This window comes from Gracilinanus agilis, chromosome X, assembly GCF_016433145.1.
Source record: "Gracilinanus agilis isolate LMUSP501 chromosome X, AgileGrace, whole genome shotgun sequence".
NCBI classification, from domain to species: Eukaryota; Metazoa; Chordata; class Mammalia; order Didelphimorphia; family Didelphidae; genus Gracilinanus; species Gracilinanus agilis.
In genome coordinates, this window is record NC_058136.1 from 59,278,673 (window position 1) to 59,297,340 (window position 18,668).

Genomic DNA, 18,668 nt, shown 5'->3' on the forward strand with positions numbered 1-18,668 from the left:
GTCAGGCCAAAGCCTTTTGCCAGGTCTGCTCAGCACAACCTGAACTCCACGTGACTTGGAGGTTTTATCATAACTCGCCTTAAGTCCTTCAAGTGACAATCTTCAAAGGTCCCAAATTAAGGCCAAAACAAATTATAAGTCAAATTGTTAACATAGTTCGACCAGATTTTACATAACTTAATTGCATGCTTCTTGGTCATGCCTGTTTCTACTCAGAGCTCCCTCTTTACCTATGCTATAATAAAACTGTCCAAGGAGGGGTTTCTCTTGGCACGCTGTTATCTAGCTTCTTCTAATTAGATCCCATTTTTCTAAATTGTTTCTAAGGTCAGATAACAGAAAAGGAAAACAAGATTCATGAGGTACAAAAATAGAGAAAGAGAAAGAGAAAGAAGGCTGAAGGACTTCTGTGGGATATCTCTCACGAATCATAGCCAAGGCACAAGCACAAAGATCCTTCACTGCTGAGAACTTAAAGATATTGGGATGGATTTAGTTCTCTTTTTAGGCAAGGAATCCTCTCAATTTGGTGAAGCTCTTTTCCTACTACAAAATTTACTAGCATAAATCTCTGCCAATGCATTTTAAAAGATTCATGTAGTGAATCGTATAGAGCAGGGGTCGGCAACCTTTTTGGCCATGAGAGCCATAAATGCCACATTTTTTAAAATGTCATTTCGTGAGAGCCGTGCAGTGCTCCCAGTGCCGCTCCCGTAACAGCGCCTGAGAAAAAATGGACTTTATGGCCCTCAAAAGAGCCAGGTATGGCTAGAGAGCCATACGTTGCTGACCCCTGGTATAGAGGGATATGGCTTCTGGAATGGCCCTGCTGGGGTTGTACTCATTCTCCAGGAATCCCTGCTAAGGGACCACATAGGCCAGCTAAGTGGCCAAGTTGCAGACCTGGTTCTCAGTTCATAATTCTAGAAGTCCAGGAAATTTTACCAGTCCTAATGGTCCACAGCATCCCAGCAGGCAGCCCTTACTTTCAAGACAGCTATCACAGCATCATGCTCAAGACAGCTTTTAGTTATTCTCTTTCTGACTGAGAAGACTCCCTGTTTCCCGGTTTCTCCAACCCCTTCTTAATTAGAAAGTATCACTTTCCATCCCTCTTGGCTTGGAACAGGGGCCCCCTTTGAAGGAGGAAATATTTTCTCCAAAGGTTCAGTACCCCTTCTAGGTTGAAGCCCACCTTGAAAAGAAAAATCCCTCAGTGGTTTGGTAATGACTTCCCTGAAGAGGTGTCAGTAGTGAATGCCTTAAGATCTCTCCTGGCTTGGATAGGGAGCCCCATTTAAAGAAGGAGGGTTCAGTTCCTTTGAGAGACTTCCCAGGTCTTCTATTACTATTTTTAGTAAACATGAACAGAACACCAAAACAGACAAATAAAGGTTGCAACTTCTCCAATGGTATGGGGGCCTACCTCGGCTCAGAAGGCTTTAAGGCCAAGGGGAGAGTCTACCTCTTGCTGCAGTCCTTTGCTGAGAAGACCCCCAGTGAAAATTTCACTGGAGCAGTCTCCTTTAAGAGGCTGCCTCAGGGGACTAGCCTCCCTCTCCTAGTCCCTTCATGGTAGCCAAGCTGTTGCACCCCAGATTAAGGTAAACTGAGGCAATAAGTTCTAAGCATAACCAATTTATTGACAAAGCACACATTTGCCAATAACCAGGATCTCTACCTCATTAGAAAAACTAAGACTCTGAATGAGGGATAGCTCTCTTTTATACACGAAAGAATATCCAAAATAGAAGACACCATCATAGATGGGGAAAATATTGTGAAAGGGTTCAGAGTTTGTAGCATCATAGGCATGGGGAACACTATGTTTTCCTGGAAATTGGGCTAGCAACAATCCCTCCAGCCCACCTACAAGAAGGGGCAGACAGAGAACAAGAGAAGGAAAGAAGAGTATTGGAAACTGATAGCAAAAGAGAGGAAAAGCATGGGAAAGGAGAGAGGGAGGAAGGAATGATGGAACAAAGTGGAAGAAGGAATCAGAGATGAGTGATAGCTACTTGGGAGAGCAGAGATGGGAGGGGAGGGAGAAGGAAGTAGAAGCTAGGGAGAGACAGCAGAATGGAATGGAAAAGAGAGTTAGTTAGGAGGGAAAAGGGAAGGGATAGCTGATAAGAGAACAGAAATGGGAGGAATAGAAAAAGACGCAGCTGGTAAAGGGGAGCCAGAAGTAGTTGGAGGGGAGGGGAAGATAGCAGGAGAAAGTTGAGAGAAGGAGGAAGCAGCAGGACCTGGAGGAGGGGCAGAGACAACTAGGAGATGGGAGGGGGAGTAACAAGAAGGGGCAAGCAGGAGCTGAGGAGAGTAGCAAAAGGGAGATGGGAGGGGGAGAAAAGGATTCAGTAGGAGAGAAATGGGAAGAGGGATAGCAAGAGGGAGGTGTGGTTGTTTGTCCTTCATCTTTGAAGAGGGCCAGGGACATTGTGGGGTCATGTCTTGACTAGGGCATGAATTCGGTTTCAGTGAGGGAGATGGGAGGCCATGGGAACTAGAGTGGCTATGGAGAGGAGAAATGTAGGTACCTGGAGAGCAGAGATGGAAGAGGGGAAAGGGCAACAAAAGGGAGGAGGCAGAGGGGAGGAAGAGTAAGCAGGGAGACAGGAGAGATGGCTAATCAGATAACAGAAGGGAAGGGGAGGAAGAGTGAGTTTCTTCCAGGAGGGGCTGTGACCCAGAGTAGGGAAGATGAAGAGGATAAAGTAAGGGGAGGATGGAGGCACACATAGAGAAAGGCCAAGAAGCAAGATGGGAACAGGAAGATAGGAAGGGAGGGAATATGTAGATGTTCAAGAATGTGGGGAGGGAGAAAGAAGAGAAAGGGGGGAGGGAGAGAGGGAAAGAGGGAGAGGGCTCAGAATCAGGAGAGAAAAGGAGAGAGGCAGAAGGCAGAATACAGAAGCACGTTGTCATTTCTCTATTTGGGCCTTCACATTAGAGATGGCAGACAGCCTTCCTCCCCCCAGCACTGATCTCAAAGATTTCCCAGCTCACCCAAGTTCCCCAATCCGTGGCCTTAAGAAACTGGATCAGTAATGGCCAGAATTTCCTGAGGCCTCTTTAGGACCAATTCCCTCCAAAAAGGGCAGGAAGAATGGATAGTCTATAGTACAGGTCCACTGTGTCCATCTGACAGACAGCATACCTGTTTGAGGGAAAGGAAAAACATACACTGTGGAGAGAAGAACCAGGCTCCAGACTGTAATCCAGTCCTTCCCTCTCTTCCTCCTTCTACCATGCTCACCCATGATCATGGAACAAAATGCCCAGCTCAAAGCTCAGAACCTCTGAGCCCCTTGATACAGGAGAGACTGCTTGTCAGCCCTGAATACAACAAGCTGCTTCTTTCTTCAGAGACCTGTCTAGTGGGCCTTTTTGTGTTCTGATTCAGCCACCTAGTTCTTGATAGCTGTCCCTCTCATCTTGGTATATCACCTGCCAGTTGGACCACCATGCCTTTCATGCCTTCCTGCATTGATAAAAATGTCCAACAGAGAAGGGCTGAGGCCAGAGCTCTGGAGCACTAAGACTGAAGGCTAGCAATCAATCTGCTGATCAACCCCAGTTACTCAACCAGCTCCCAGGCCATCTAACTGAACTGTCTAGCACGCATCTATCTTTCCATCTTTTCCACAAGGCTGTCACAAGAGCCTCTTGTTGGGATCCAGATGTGCTATGGCTAGAGAGAGGGAGTCAAGATAAGGAGAGGAAGGTTAGCATGGCATGAAAACAGAGGAGTTGCATAAAGAAAAAGTTAGAAAAGATACCCTCCCCTCTTCGTTATAAGCAAGGGATTATCAGTGTGGAATATTGTGTCTCTTGTCAGATAAATATAGTGCTGGGCTCTCCTGTACTGCTTTATTTCCTTCTTGTATATTTGCTACGATGGAATGCATCTCGGGCTGGAAGAGATATATTCAGAAAAGTGAAACGTTCACACTTTCATATCTGATTTTCTCTTTTTTTCTTGTTTATTGAAATGTTAATGTTTTTTTTCACTAAGTTCATATTAAAAAAGAAAGCAAAAAAAAAAACAAGGGAAAGGGATTGGAGTAAATGACCTTAAGCTTCACTTTTAACCCAAATCCTTTAAAATATAACTTGTTCTTTTTTTTTTAAACCCTCGCCTTCCATCTTGGAATCAATACTGTGTATTGGTTCTAAGGCGGAAGAATGGTAAGGGCTAGGCCATGGGGGGTCAAGTGACTTGCCAGGTCACCCAGCTGGGAAGGGTCTGAGGCCATATTTGAACCTAGGACCTCCGGTCTCTAAGTCTGGCTCTCAATCCACTGAGCCACCCAGCTGCCCCCTAAAATATAACTTGTTCTTATTGAATATACAAAGGCTAGTTCCTAGTGGCCCCTGTTTCCCATTCGATGGACTCAGAAATTAAATATTTAAAACCTAGAATTTTTCATTGAATGTCTTAACTACTTTGGTTTGTTGTTTTAACTTGCGGACTCTATTGGTTTTTCTAGGTCTTCCTTCTGGAATCAAGTGGTATAATCATCACCTCTACAGAGGTAGCATAGCCTGTGCCAACCAAGGGACATTTCTGATGCTCCTCAACACTGTTGGTGCCATTAGGATTCTCAACTGCTTCAGACTGCCTGCCTTCTAGTGTGTGAACTCCCTTGGAGCCTCAAGGCTCAAGTCCTTAATTTCCACTTTCCCTAAGGAAATGTCTAGGAGTACGTTGATAGAAAGCTATTGGCCAGACTCAAGAATGGAACCCAGCATTTTTCAGCTTCTGCACTCAATGCCCAAGGTCAACCATACTAACAATTTTCTGGGACAAACACTCCCAATTTACTATTACAGTAAATTATTACTAATGTGAGAGCTTCTCCCCATGATGTACTTCCTCAACAGTAGTCGACAAAGAATGCCAGATCACTCAGGTGAATCTATGGATGTTGATACAACTTCCTAATCATATCCCTTTGTTCTCAATCTAAGAGGAAACTGCTTTATTTGGTTTCTGGTAGAAAATGCCATGCCCAATAGAAAAACTAAGATGGTGGGTTACAGGGAGCATTCCAGCTGAACTCTACCAACCTTCTCCTCCAGACTTCTAGAAAATAACATATCAAATAATCAAATTCTTTCAGTGACAGTCAACAAAAGGTCGGAATGAGACATTTTTCTAACCTAAGACAGTTTAAGGTCTAAGAAAGGAAAGAACTGTGATATTAGTGAAGGCTGGCTCAGAGTAAAGTGTGGTGACCAATACCTGCTGTATTGTAGGATCTTGTAGGCTGTGATGGCTGCAACAGTTCTGGGAACTTTCACTGCCCAGAGATGCTAAGGAGATTGGACAACTGGTCAGAAAGAGATTACAGGGGACTTCTTCTTGGGGCACTGCACACAGGACTTGGTACTGCTTGGCAACTCCACTGACCATTACCCAGTTCCAGATCACAGCTAAAAGGTGGAAAAGAATATTGGACATCACAAGGAAGCAGAGGCCCTGGCAGAGAGGGTGGAGAGAGAACAGGGGCCCTAGTTTCATGGTAGCAGTTCCAGGGCAAAAAGAGGAGCACTAGAGCTTTCCATTGCCACAGAGGAGGGGGCCTTCCTAGTAAGGACCAGAATGCAGATGAGAACAGTGACAACCCTTTTCCCTAGATCACACCACTTTGGAACACTGAAAACTCACAGACCCCTAAAACTAGCTTTGAAAACAGCAGAGCAAAAAAGCCTGAAGTTTGGCACAGTGATGCTTCCACCTATCTCCAAGATGTGAGCAGAGCCAAAGTTTAATTATGTTAAAAATCAAGAAACAGGCTGGGAAAATGAGCAAACAACTGAAAAAGAACTTGGCCTTTTTATGGCTGCTATGGTGAAAGGGAAGATCAAGACACAAACTCAGAAGAAGAAAATCACACTAAAACTTCTATAAGCAAAGCCTCAAAGGATAAATGCAAATTGGGCAGAAGTCCAACAAGAATTCCAAGAAGATAAAACAGATGAAAAAGAGAGCAAAATAATTTTTTAATAAAATAAGAGCAGTAGTAGAAAAATGGAAACTATAACAATGCAAGAAAAATAGGAAAAGAAAATTAATAACTTGGTAAAAGAGGCTCAAAATAAATACTGAAGAAAAGAATTCCTTAAAAAACAGAACTGGCCAAATTGAAAAAAGACACATAGAACTTTACTGAAGAAAAGAATTTCCTCAAAATTAAAATTTGTCAAGTGGAACCCAAGGACCCCTTGTTACATCTCTAGGAACAATGAGACAAAGTCAAAAGAATGAGTGATAGAAGAAAATTTGAAATATCTCATCAGAAAAATAAATGACCTGGAGAATAAATTTAGGGGATAGAATTTAATCACTATTGATCTATATGAAGACAATGAACAAAAAATATTCTAGACATCTCATTTCAAGAAGGTATAAAGGAAAACTGCCAACATATTTTAGAACCAGAAGGCCAAATAGAAATTGAACGGATCCAGTGATCACCTTCTGAATGAGATCCCAAAATGAAAATCCCCAGGAATATTATAGTCAAATTCCAGAGCTCTCACATCAAGGAGAAAATACTACATACAGCCAGAAAGAAATTATTTAAATACCACAGAGCCACTGTCAGGACCACATAAGATTTAGAAGCTACCAATATAACAAAGTGAGGGGCTTGTAATCTGTTAGTCCGAAGACAAAGGAGCTACGGTTATAACAAAGAACAATCTATCCAACAAACCTGATTATGAAAATGATGAAAAGAGGGCTTTCAAGTATTCCTGTTGAAAAGATCAGAGATGAATATAAAATCTGAAATTCAAACAGAAGACTCAATTGAAGCATCAAAAGGTAAACATGAAATAGAAAACTTAAAGGACCTATTAATCTTAAGCTGTTTATATTCCTCTATGAAAAGATGATACATGTAACTCCTAAGAACTTCATCAGTTTTAAGGTAGTTTTAGAAGGAATATCCATAGACAGAAGGCGCAGGAGTAAGTCAGTTATGTTGGGATGATATCAAATAAAGAATGGAAAGGTGAGAAAGAAGGGGAAGGGAGAGGAAGAATGAGGAAACTTGTCTCACATTAAAGAGGTGTGCAAGGAAGAGTATTTATAAGTGGAGGGGGGAATAAAGGTGGGAGCAAGCAATGCTTGAACTTCACTCTCATCTTAACTCATCAAAAAAGTAAGAATATATACACACTCAGTTGGGTTTAGAAATCTATCTTATCCAAAAGGGAAATAAAAAGGGAAGGGGGCTGAGAGAAAGCAAAGGTGGTGTTAAGAAGCAGGGCAAATTAAGGAAGGAGGTGGTTTGAAGCATAACAGTCTTTTGAGGAAAGATAGGATAAAAAAGGAAAATGTATATAAATAGTAGAAGAAAATAGGTTGGAGGGAAATAAAGTTATTGATCATAACTATGAATGTGAATGTGATGAACTTACCCATATAATGGAAACAGAATAATGGATTATAAACCAGAATCCCAAAATATGTTGTTTACAAGAAACATATCTTAAACAGAAAAACACATCAAATTAAAACAAGGGGCTGAAGCAGGATCTATTGTGCTTCATTGAGGTAAAAAAGGTAGTGGAAAATATCAGGATCTCTGATAAAGGAAAAGTAAAAATAGGTCTAATTAAAAGAGATAGTCAAGCAAACTACATTTTGCTAAAAATCAACATAATACAATAAAATAATATCAGTATTAAAATATAATGCATCATACTCTTTGATCCAGTAATCTGGATCACTAGGTCTGTATCCCAAAGAGATGAAAACAGTGGGAACGGACCTACTTGTAGACAAATATTTAAAGCTTTTCTTTTTGTGGTGGCAAAGAAATAGAAATTAAAGGGTTGTCCCTCAATTGAGGAATGGCTAAACAAAGTATGGTCTATGATGGTGATGGAATGCCATTGTGCTGTATGGAGTGATGAACAGGATGATTTCAGAAAGAGATGGGAAGTCCTACTTGAACTGATGCAGAGTAAAATAAGCAAAACCAGGAGAACATTATACATAGTAACTGAAATATTACTATTAACAGCAATACAATGATCCAGAACAATTCTGAGGGACTTATCACAAAGAGTGCTCTCCACCTCCAGAGAAAGAACTGTTGCAGTAGGAATGCAGATGAAAGCATACGATTTTAATTGTTTATTTAGGTTTATGTTTTGGGGTTTTGATTTTATAAGATCAGTCACAAAAATGAACCATATGGAAACACGTTTTGCTTGATAATGCATGTATAACCCAAATTGAATTGCTTGCTAGCTCCAGGAGGTGGGGAGGGAAGGAGGGAGGGAGACAATTTGAATCATATAACTTAGGAAGACTTATGTCGAAATTTGTTATTACATGGAATTGGTAAAAAAAAAATAAAGTAAAATTTAATTAAAAATATATACATCAAATGGCATAGCATCTACATTCTTAAAGGAAAATTTAAATAATTTATAGGAGGAAACAGTAAAACGATACTAGTGGGGCACCTCAATTTTACTCCTCTCAGAACTAGATAAGTCTAACCATAAAATATAGAAAGAAGTTAAGAAGATGTTAGAAAATGTTAGAAAAGTTAAAACGTTAGAAAAGTTAGGTTTGGTAGGCCTCTCTAGAAAACTGAATGAGAACAGAAAAAGAATAAACCTTTTTCTTAGCTATATATGGCGCCCTAACAAAAACTGACCATGTAGGGCATAAAATCCTCAGAAACAAATGCAGAAAAGTAGAAATACCAATTGCCTCCTTTTTGTACTATTATAGGATATAAAAATTACATTGAATAATGATCCTTGAAAGCATAAATCAAAACTTAAATGCAAACTCAATAATTTAATACTAAAAAAAGAATGGGTCAAAGAACAAATCACAGAACCAACCAATAAATTCATGAAAATTAATGACGACAATGAGACAACATACTGAAATTTGTGGGATGCAGCTAAGGCAGTACTTAGGGGAAAATGTGTATTTCTTAATGTTCACATCAATAAAAGAAAGAAAAAGAAGATTAATAAAATGAACATATAACTAAAAAACAAACAAAAACAGAAAAAGAAAACATCAAAAATCTTCAAACACCAAAATTGAAATCCTGAAAATCAAAGAATTAATAACATCAAAAAATTTAAAAACATAAACATAATGGATTATACTAATGACGAAAACAACAAAAATGATGTTTATATCAGCAGATGTAGAAAACCCTTTTTCCAAAAGACAATATCCATTTCTATTTAAAGCAATATAAAGCATAGTAATGAATGCAGTTTTTCTTAAAATTAAAAATAGCTTGTATTTAAAACCAAGATAAAGGATTAACTATAGTGGGGGTCAACTAGAAGCCAACTCAATAAAATCGGGACTGAAATTAGGATGTCCATTATCACTAATATTGTTCAATAATGGACTAGAAATGTTAGCTTTAGAAATAAGACAAGAAAAGGAAACTGAAAGAATTAAGTATAGGCAATGAAAGCAAAACTCACTCCTGCCAAATTATATGTTGGTATACTTAGATAACCCTGGAGAATTAGCTCTAAAACTAGTAACAACAATTAACAACTTTATTAGTTGTAGAATATAACATGAACCCACATAAATCATTAACATTTCTACATATTACCTTCAAAACACAGCAAGAAGTGATAGAGAAATTTCACTTAAAATAATTACAGACAGTATAGAATGCTTGGAAGTCTATCCCATAAGACACACCCAATAAATAAATAAACACAATCACAAAACACTTCACAAAAATAAAGACATATTTAAACAATAGGAGAAATGTTAATTGTTCATGGGTAGACTGAGGCAATATAAAAAAAGATAATTCTACCTAAACTAATTACGTCAGCATCACACTAGTCAAATTACCAAAGATTTAATATATGACGCTAGAAAGAAAATAATAAAATTCATTGGAAAGAACAAAAGGTCCAGTATATCGTAGGAATTTTTTAAAATATGAAGGAAGGCAGCCTAGCAGTTCCAGATTTCAAACTCTATTACAAAGTGGTAATCATCTGGCACTGGCTAAGAAATAGAGTTGTTAATCAGTAGAATCTTTTAGGTACGTAATGTACAGAGCTAAATGACAACAGTAATAGTGTTTGATAAACTCGAAGATCCAAGCATTGGGGGCATGAACTCACTATTTGACAAACACTGTTAGGAAAACTGAAAAGTAGTCTGGCATAAACTAGCTAAAGATGTATAGTCCAACATTTCGCATTCTAAACAAAAGTAATGTCAAAATGGATAGTGATTTAGATAGTTATAAAGGATGATAATATAAACAAATAAGGGGAACATGGAAATTAGGGGTACATGGAAAAGGTTACCTGTCAGATCTATGGATGAGGGAAGAATTTATGATCAAACGGGAGATCATAAAGAGAGGATCATGGGAAGTAAAATGAATAATTTTGATTTCATTAAATTAAAAAGATCTTGCTCATAAAAACCCAATGCAACCCTGGGGAAGTCAATTAACCCTCCTTGCCTAGCCCTTATGACTCTTCTCCCTTGGTACATGGTATCGATTCTAAGACAGAAGTCAAAGTTAAAAAACACAATCTAATACAATTCCAAAGTGTTTTCCAGAAGGATGGGACCAATTCCGAGCTCCACCAATACTACTTTAGTGTGCCTGTCTTAAGAGTTTACTGTTTTCACATTTCATTATCTGTTAATCTTAGGGGTGTCAGGTAAATCCTTAAAATTATCTTCATTTGTATTTTTCCTACTAGTGATTCAGAGCATTGTAGAGAGAAGCTGCTGTTCAAGTCACGGATGGTGTGAATCAATTGAATTCCATTTCTCCCTATGAATTTCAAATTACCTTTGGATTTCCCTTTGACTGCTTTTGAGTCGATTCATATGAATACTAGTCACCATTTTCACATGTGAAAGTAACAGGATTCCTCCCTGGTCAAGGTGGAAAGCTTTAGCCACCTTGGATAGTTACCTTTGGAGCCTCCTGATTGCTGCCATGACTCACCGGACACTTGCAGTAAGAGCTTTGGCACGGCCAACTAGAGTCAACCAAGCTTAGTGGGGAGCTAAGATGAGAGCAGCTGTTAGGAAGCTAATAGTGAAATGTCCAAGTGGCTCCTGGTTGTAGTTGGCTGTGTAATAGAATTAGATGGGATTCTCCACCCTCCCCTGCCAGGGCTTCCCTTCTCACTGTGTTTCCAAGTGGAGACAGATTTTCAGGAAAGCTCTAGTCACAGTGATCCAAGTTCTCCCAGACCTCTCAAAGCAGCATGTGCTCTCTCTTTCTGGGCCATTTAAAATCTGCTCCTGGAGGTCTGAAATACAAAGCTGGAGTTTCAGTAGGACTTGAGAGTATTCACTGGCAACTAAGTGGGTGACAGACTGAGAAGCACAGATGTCTCTGGAAGATGGCTTCAAAGTCAAGTTGAGGTCAGGTCTTCTGACCCTGGCCCTGACATTCATGTTATTAAAGAATTCCCTGAAAAAGGGGGAGGGTGTAAAATGAATTTCAGAAATGAACCTCACCTCCAACCTGCCATCTGTTTGAACCAACTTTGCTTGCCGATAAAGTCCTTCTTTGAAAGGACAAATCCTGAAGCTGACATTTGAAAACTTTGTCCATGTAAGAAGACAAGACTCACTGGAAATGACCCTGATTTTCCGAAGGCAAAAGGAGAAGGGAACAGTAGAGGACCAGATGGACAGACCGTGTCATGGAAGTGATGAACATGAGCTTGGACTCACTTTGGGAAACGGTGGAGGAGAAAAGAGCCCAGCATGCTATGCTCCACAGGATCCCAAAGAGTTGGACACGACCAAACAACATGATGCTTCACGGTCAAATCTCCAAACATACATTTGGGATACTGGAGCCAAGAAGATCAATGAGGTAACAGAGACTTTAAAGGGTTACTGAATTGGCAGATCATGGGATGTAATTTTGAATTTGCCTAGCTTTTAGCCATGATTTGTATTTGGCCAAGAGTCTCATGCTGCTCTGGAGGAAAAGATGGAACGATATATGCTAGGTTATGGTAGAATTAGTTTGCACTCAGAAAGAAGTAGCTGAATGGCCAGAGCAAAGGAGGTGCCATGAATGGTCTGATGTCAGTTTGGAAATTTTGGGTGGCATGTCCTAGGGATGCAGCTGATGCTAGCACAAATCATAATGTCTCTTATTTGTAAAGGTATTCAAAGTTTGCAAAATGCTGTGGGTATGGTGGGAAAGGGGCTCCCAGAAACAGGCTGCCACTCAGAGAGGAACAATACAAAGGACACAGAGATAGGTAGAGACATGGAGGGAAAGGGTAGACAGAGGGTGGGAGGCAAGAGGTCAGAGACAGCCAGAGACCTGTCACAGAAGAGGACATCAAGAGAGAGGTGGACACGGAGAAGTTTAGGAGTCACGGTACTAAGTAAGCACAGAGACTGAAGAGAAATACAAAAAAGTGGAAGAGAGAGATATACAAGTGTGGAGACATAGAGATGAAAGCAATCTGGAGGCTTTATCATGAGTCAGGGGTACTCATGTGATGTGGGAGCCAAAAAAAGCTAATCCAAGATTAAGGAGCTTCTTTAAGAGAGGCCCAGCTTCTAGGGATAGAGAAGTGGAAGACCCCACTGCCCTATGCCCCTGACAGAACAGATCTGGAGTATTAGGTTTACTTCTGGACACGAGAATTTATGAAGAACAATGATTACCTGTAAAGTGTCCACAGGACAGTAGAATGAAAGGTCTCAAGTCTATGCCATATGAGGACTGCTTCAAGGAACTGGGTGTGGTTGTACTGGAAAACAGAATGTTTGGGCTGAGCGGGAAACATGCTACTATTTTCAATTATATGAAGGGTGGATTAAACTTGTTCTGCTGGGTTCTAGGAATCTGGGTACAAGTTGCAAAACCAATTTACATTGGAGGACAGGAAATAAAACTACTTAACTATACAAGTTATACTAAATTGTGCCTTGAGAGGTGGTGGAGAAAGTCTTCAGATAGTGGTTGGGTGCCTATTTGTTAGACGCATGAGAACAGGGGCTCCTTTCAGGTGTAGCCTAGAACGGATGGAAGTCCCTTTCAAGTCTCTCATTCTAAGATTTTGCAGGATGGGGAAAAACACAGAGGCTAGCCACACAGCCCAAAATGAACACATAGATGGTGGCACACAAGCAGGCAACACACAGCCAGCCATGGGCCAAACTGATGAGAGTGAAAGGTGATGAATGATGAAGCTACATCAAAAGATAGGGAGCCACATCGAGAGATGGGACCCCCATCAATAGACAGATGGGGCCACACACACTGAATTGAGACTTAGACAGGAGGAACACAAAGCTAGAAAGGAGGCATGCAAATAGTAGCCAACACATAAAGAGGACACAAGAGAAGGAAACACTCGAGTGAGAGAAAGCCAGTAACACAAGAATTATGGGAAACATGGACAGATGCTGGAACACCAACATATGGGCATAAAAGATATGCAGACAGGTGTGGAGACACAGAGATAGGGGCCTGGGCAAAGGTGGGAGGCACCAGAATAGAAGGACAGGAACAATCCTATTGGGCGTATACTCCCTGATGGCAATGTCACACACTGGGAAGACACAAGCCACGGACAAGGACCGAAGTATAGAAGTGAACAGGTATATGGGGAGACACATACAGGTGGACTGAAGCAGCAACAGGAAAACACGGACAAGTAGTAGGGGGCAGCCAGCGACATATGAATTAGGACACACAGAAAGAAATGTGAAAGAGTTGGTAGATATGTGGAAAGGTGGGGACACAGAAAAAAGGCCTGTGCAAAGATGGAAGGAACTGGACAAATGGACAGATGAGAAAACACACAAAGACTAATGGGAGAAACAAGGAACAAAGTCACATATGGCACCAAGGTAGGCCCAAAGAGAGGTCTACACACAGACAGAGGAAGCTGGACAGGACCGAGTCAGATGCATGAGGTACATGGATAGATTCAGAGGACACGTGGTCACATGGAGGAGACACAGACAAGCATACAATTAGACAAAGAGACAGAAGGAGAAACAAGGAAACAGTCCTGGATATAGCAGTAAAAGACACAGTGGCAGACAGGTGGAGAAACATAGAAAGATAGGTGGAAGCACAAAGTAATACAGAGGGGAGACACCCACTTAACTGGGAGTGAATACAAAGCCAGAGCTCCAGGGAAAGGGAGACAGATAAATAGGAGGATCTAGACATGGAGCTGGGCTCCTATACCCAGCTGGGGGGGGGGCAAACCACATGGGAAGATCCTCGGCTAGATGTAGACACACAAAAACACAGGCCCTTAGATGGGACCAACAAAGGCTGATGTAATGGGGCACACAGATGAGACACAGAGGTGGAGAGGGGGCGAGGAACACATGGGCAGGAGATTGACAAGTGGGGACATAAAAAGCACATAGATGGGAGACATCAAGAAAACATGGGACAAATGAGGCCACATGTTGATAGAGGGCAACTCCAAGAGGAACCCAGGGAGTGATGTAGAAATAGGATCACATGGTAGGACACAGATATGGACAGAGAATGGGACACACAGAGAGAAGGGAGTGCGTCAATGAGGACACAGATTGGGCTGGAACAGAAAGACAAAACAAGGACAAAAGCTTAACAAGAAAACACTTAAAAGAGACGTGTGTAGACACAGACAGAAGTGACCAAATGTCTACAGCAAGACACACACAGGCAGCCATACTGAAACAGCAAATTAAAAAGATAGGTGCACACCCAAATGGAGGAAGGGAAGAAGAGAGAGACAGGTGGAAACAGACAGAGGCAGAGAGTTCTAGGACAGCCTGAAGAAGAAGGTCCATACAGATGGGGGAGATACCTGTACACATTTAGGAAAACAGATAAGGAGGGACACATGGACAGAATGGGCCACACAGACATGATAAACAGATGGGAAAGACAGACAGGGTGACACATGGACACACTGAGTCAAAGATGGGGTACCCAGGAGGACATGGTTGGGAGCAGGTAGAAAGACACAGACATAGAGACAGAGAGGGACACAGAGAAAAATGAATCAATGTGTGTCTGCACACATTCTGACATGTGTCATACCAACAGGGACACAACAAGTGGGGACAGAAGGACAGATGAATGGGACACACAAAGGGCAATAAACAAGAGGGTTTAAAGACAGATGGACACACATGGATGGGAGCAGACTGGTGTTGCATTTATTTGTAATAATCCTCAGGCCTTAGGCCAGTGACTGGCACAGTGGAACCACTTAATGCTTGTTGACTGACAGATAGGCATGAACAGAGATATGGGTACACAGAGATGGAAATAGAAACATTAATGGAGACAGAAAGGTGTGGACACAGGCTGGAAGACAAAAAGATCTGTGGGACACCAAGCAAGGAAGCAGATGGGGTGGGGAAATCCCATACTGAAGCAAACACAAACAGATGGAGAAGACACCTGACATTGACACAGAGGTCAGTAAGAACAATAGAGAACATCTGAGGAAGGCAGCTTATAATGGGGAAGATGGAAGAGAGGATCGAAGCACACATGAGATGACAAGAGGAAGTGAGGATTGATTAAGTGTTTACTCAGTGTCAGGCACTGTACTAAGAAAGGAGGAAAAAAGAAGGCAAAATGGGTTTAAATCTGCCCTCAGACACTTCCTAGCTGTGTGATCCTGGGCAAGTCACTTGACCCCCATTGCCTAGTCCTTACCACCCTCCTGACTTGGAGGTATTGATTCTAAGACAGTTGAGAGTGTTTGAGGGGAAAAAAGGAAGGAAGGCAAGGAGCTCCCATTCTAAATGGAGAGATGATATGCAGATGACTATACAAAGTATGGACAGGAACAACGCTCAGGAAAGAGACTAGGGACTGGATATAGACATCTGGGAAACATGGGAGCTGCTGGCAAAGTCACTAAAGAGAGGGAAGAGAAGTAATCACCAAATGATGGCCTAGGACAAAGCCTTAGGGGACATGACCTACATGAAGATCCAGCAAAGGAGACTGAGAAGGAATGATAGATGGAGGAGAATCAAGAAAGAGGTATTCAAAAGGGTTGAGTTCAGCATGCTGCTCAAGACGTATGAGGACTAAGGAAAGGTCACCTGATTTAAGAGACCACTAGTAACTTTAGAGAAAACCATTTCCATTGAATGGAGTTGGAAGCCAGGGTACAGAGAGTTTAGAAGAGAGTGGATGAGAAATAAAGTGGAGGCAGCAAGTGTAGCTGGCTTTTCTGAGGAGTTCTGCCACAAAGGTGAGGAGAGGTATAGGATGATACCTGGCAGGGATGGGAGAGTCTGGGAAGGGGTGTTTAAGAACTTCTCTGAAATTCTCATCTTGAGGCTTTCCTATGTTTCAATGATATTCCATTACAATTAAGAGAAACCAATTGCCATACCAACCTTGCCTAACAATGGCTGCCTCATTTTGTACCTACAGTTTGCCACCTCTCTGAAGGCAGGAAGGAGCCGAACTTCAGCTGTCATCAGTGAGTTACCGCACTGAGTAAACTCAGATGCTTTGCACTGTTGTCTCCTTGAGTGTTCCCGTGACTGTTCTGTAAAGTGCTCTCTTCCTTTGCTCTGCCCCGGGTCATACAGAGCTTCACAATTTTTTCTGAATTCTTCATGTTTGTATTTCTTTCTTTTTGACCAGAAGAATGAGAATCCATGCATCTGCACACCACCATCTAGTGAGCCATTCCCTTGTGTGTATGCATTGGACGACTTTCCTTCCCTGCTTTGCTATGCTAGCACGTGTACATGTGAGAGTGTGGTTGTAAGGTAGAGCTCTGGGGCATAGACGGAAAGGCAGATCCAACTAAATGCTCCATCCACTCCAATTACTTTCCTTAAACTGATGGCAAATTCTTTGCCCAAATCTTGGGAGTGCCTCACAGCTCTACACACGGCCTGTCTTCTCATACCCAGTCTGGCATATGGTTATTGTTTGATCTTGTTTTCATCTTTGTCAATCAATGGAATCTTACAGATGTTTCCTTTTGGGTTTCTCTTGAAATTAGTGATTTGTAACAGCATTTGATGTAGCTGTTGATCAGACAGAACTTCCCGAAACAGTCACTGATGTCTCAAAGAACAAATTCTCCCTCCATCTGCAACATCACCTAGTCAAGTCTACAGATCTTCACAGAATATAGCAGGGCCAGAAGGAAAGGAAAGCAAAGAAAGGGAGGAGAAATAAGCATTTTGTAAGAAACTACTATATGCCAGGCACTGTGATAAATGCTATACAAATATTATCTCATTAGATCCTTAAAGTCAACCTGTGAGGTTGGTGCAGCTATTATCCTCGTTTTAAAATGGGAAAATTGAGGCAGGCAGAGGTTAAAGTGATTTGCTTGGAGTCACACAGCTACAGAGACTAACAATGGCACTGACTTAGAGAGACAGAGAGTAAATGAATATCCCAAACAGAAAGAGAAAGAACAAATAGAAGAATGGAGAAAGTGAGAAAATGAAAGAGCGGGCAGAGTTAGGGTTAAAGACAGATTCCTGGCTAGAAGTTCCTGGATCCTCAGGTGGAATTGAGAGGAGAAGCATGGACAGCTGAACAGAGATGCCCAGAAAAGGAAGAAATATAAGGTGTTGAGAGTTAGATTGGAAATGTTTGAAGGGGACAGGAAGAGGTAGCTGAAGAGAGATAAGAAGTTGTGGTTAGCTGCTTAGAAAGATCTCTTGAGTGATTTATGGATGGCTGAACTCATGTAGCCAGTAGGAGCTGTCTGCAGAGAAGCTCATCTCTGCAAGATGGATCAACGGGTATATCTAGATGAGAGATAAATAAAGGAAGAAACTTGAGCACTGTGAAACTATTGGGTGTTAAGCTCCAGGGAAGGCTCACAGACACATTCTTCTTCATGCTATTTGCCATCATCTGTACAGCCTGAGCCTCTCTCAATGGATCGGTACCCCTAGTTATGAGCCATCATTATGGTGAAGCTCAGGAAGGATGCTCAAAATGAAGGTGAGCCAAAGAAAATCTTGCCTCTCTCAAAGGAGAGAAAGGACAGTGATGATGAGGACATGTCAGAAGATGAAGAAGAAAGCAATGGAAAAGAGGCTGTGGTCCTTGAGAAGGAGGACAAGAAAGCTGTGGCTAAACTAGCAAAGAAAGTATCAGCAGCCAAAAAAGCTGTCATTGTCGCTACACCTGTCAAGAAAGCAAACGTGACTCCTGATAAGAAGGCTGCCATGACCCTTGCCAATAAAATGGCTCCCCCAGCCAAAGCTATCATCATCTTAGGCAAACAGGGCACCACTCCAGCTGAAGCAGCAACCATTCAGCTAAAGAAGATACTCTCCCAAAAAAGGAACAAAACATGGGAAGAAAGCCAAGAAGAAAAGCCAGTGAATCTGAATAAGAGGATTATGAAGATGAGGAGGATGAAGAATCTAATCCGCCAAAGCCATCAAAATGGGAGCAGTGCCAGCCAAAAATGAACCTGAGGCCGAAGAGGAAGAGGATACTGGTAAGGATGGCTGAAGAGGCAGCTGTGGAAACCACACTAGCCAAAGGAAAGGCTGCTTTTGTGAAAGCTGCCCCATGGAGTACTGGGAAAGTAAAGAATCCAATGAGGAAGAGGAGGAGGGGGAGGAGAGGAAGAAGAGAAGGAAGAGGGGGAGAAGTAAAGAGGAGGAG

General features: G+C 41.6%; 1 long non-coding RNA gene across 1 annotated transcript; it reads left to right on the forward strand.

Annotated features, from left to right (window-relative positions):
* Nucleotides 1–6,135: 6,135 nt before the first annotated feature.
* LOC123253287 lies at nt 6,136–18,640 on the forward strand. Its single transcript, XR_006506601.1, has 4 exons — nt 6,136–6,835; nt 10,753–11,888; nt 16,449–16,497; nt 17,032–18,640. It is a non-coding gene; the product is annotated as an uncharacterized LOC123253287 (long non-coding RNA).
* Nucleotides 18,641–18,668: the final 28 nt, after the last annotated feature.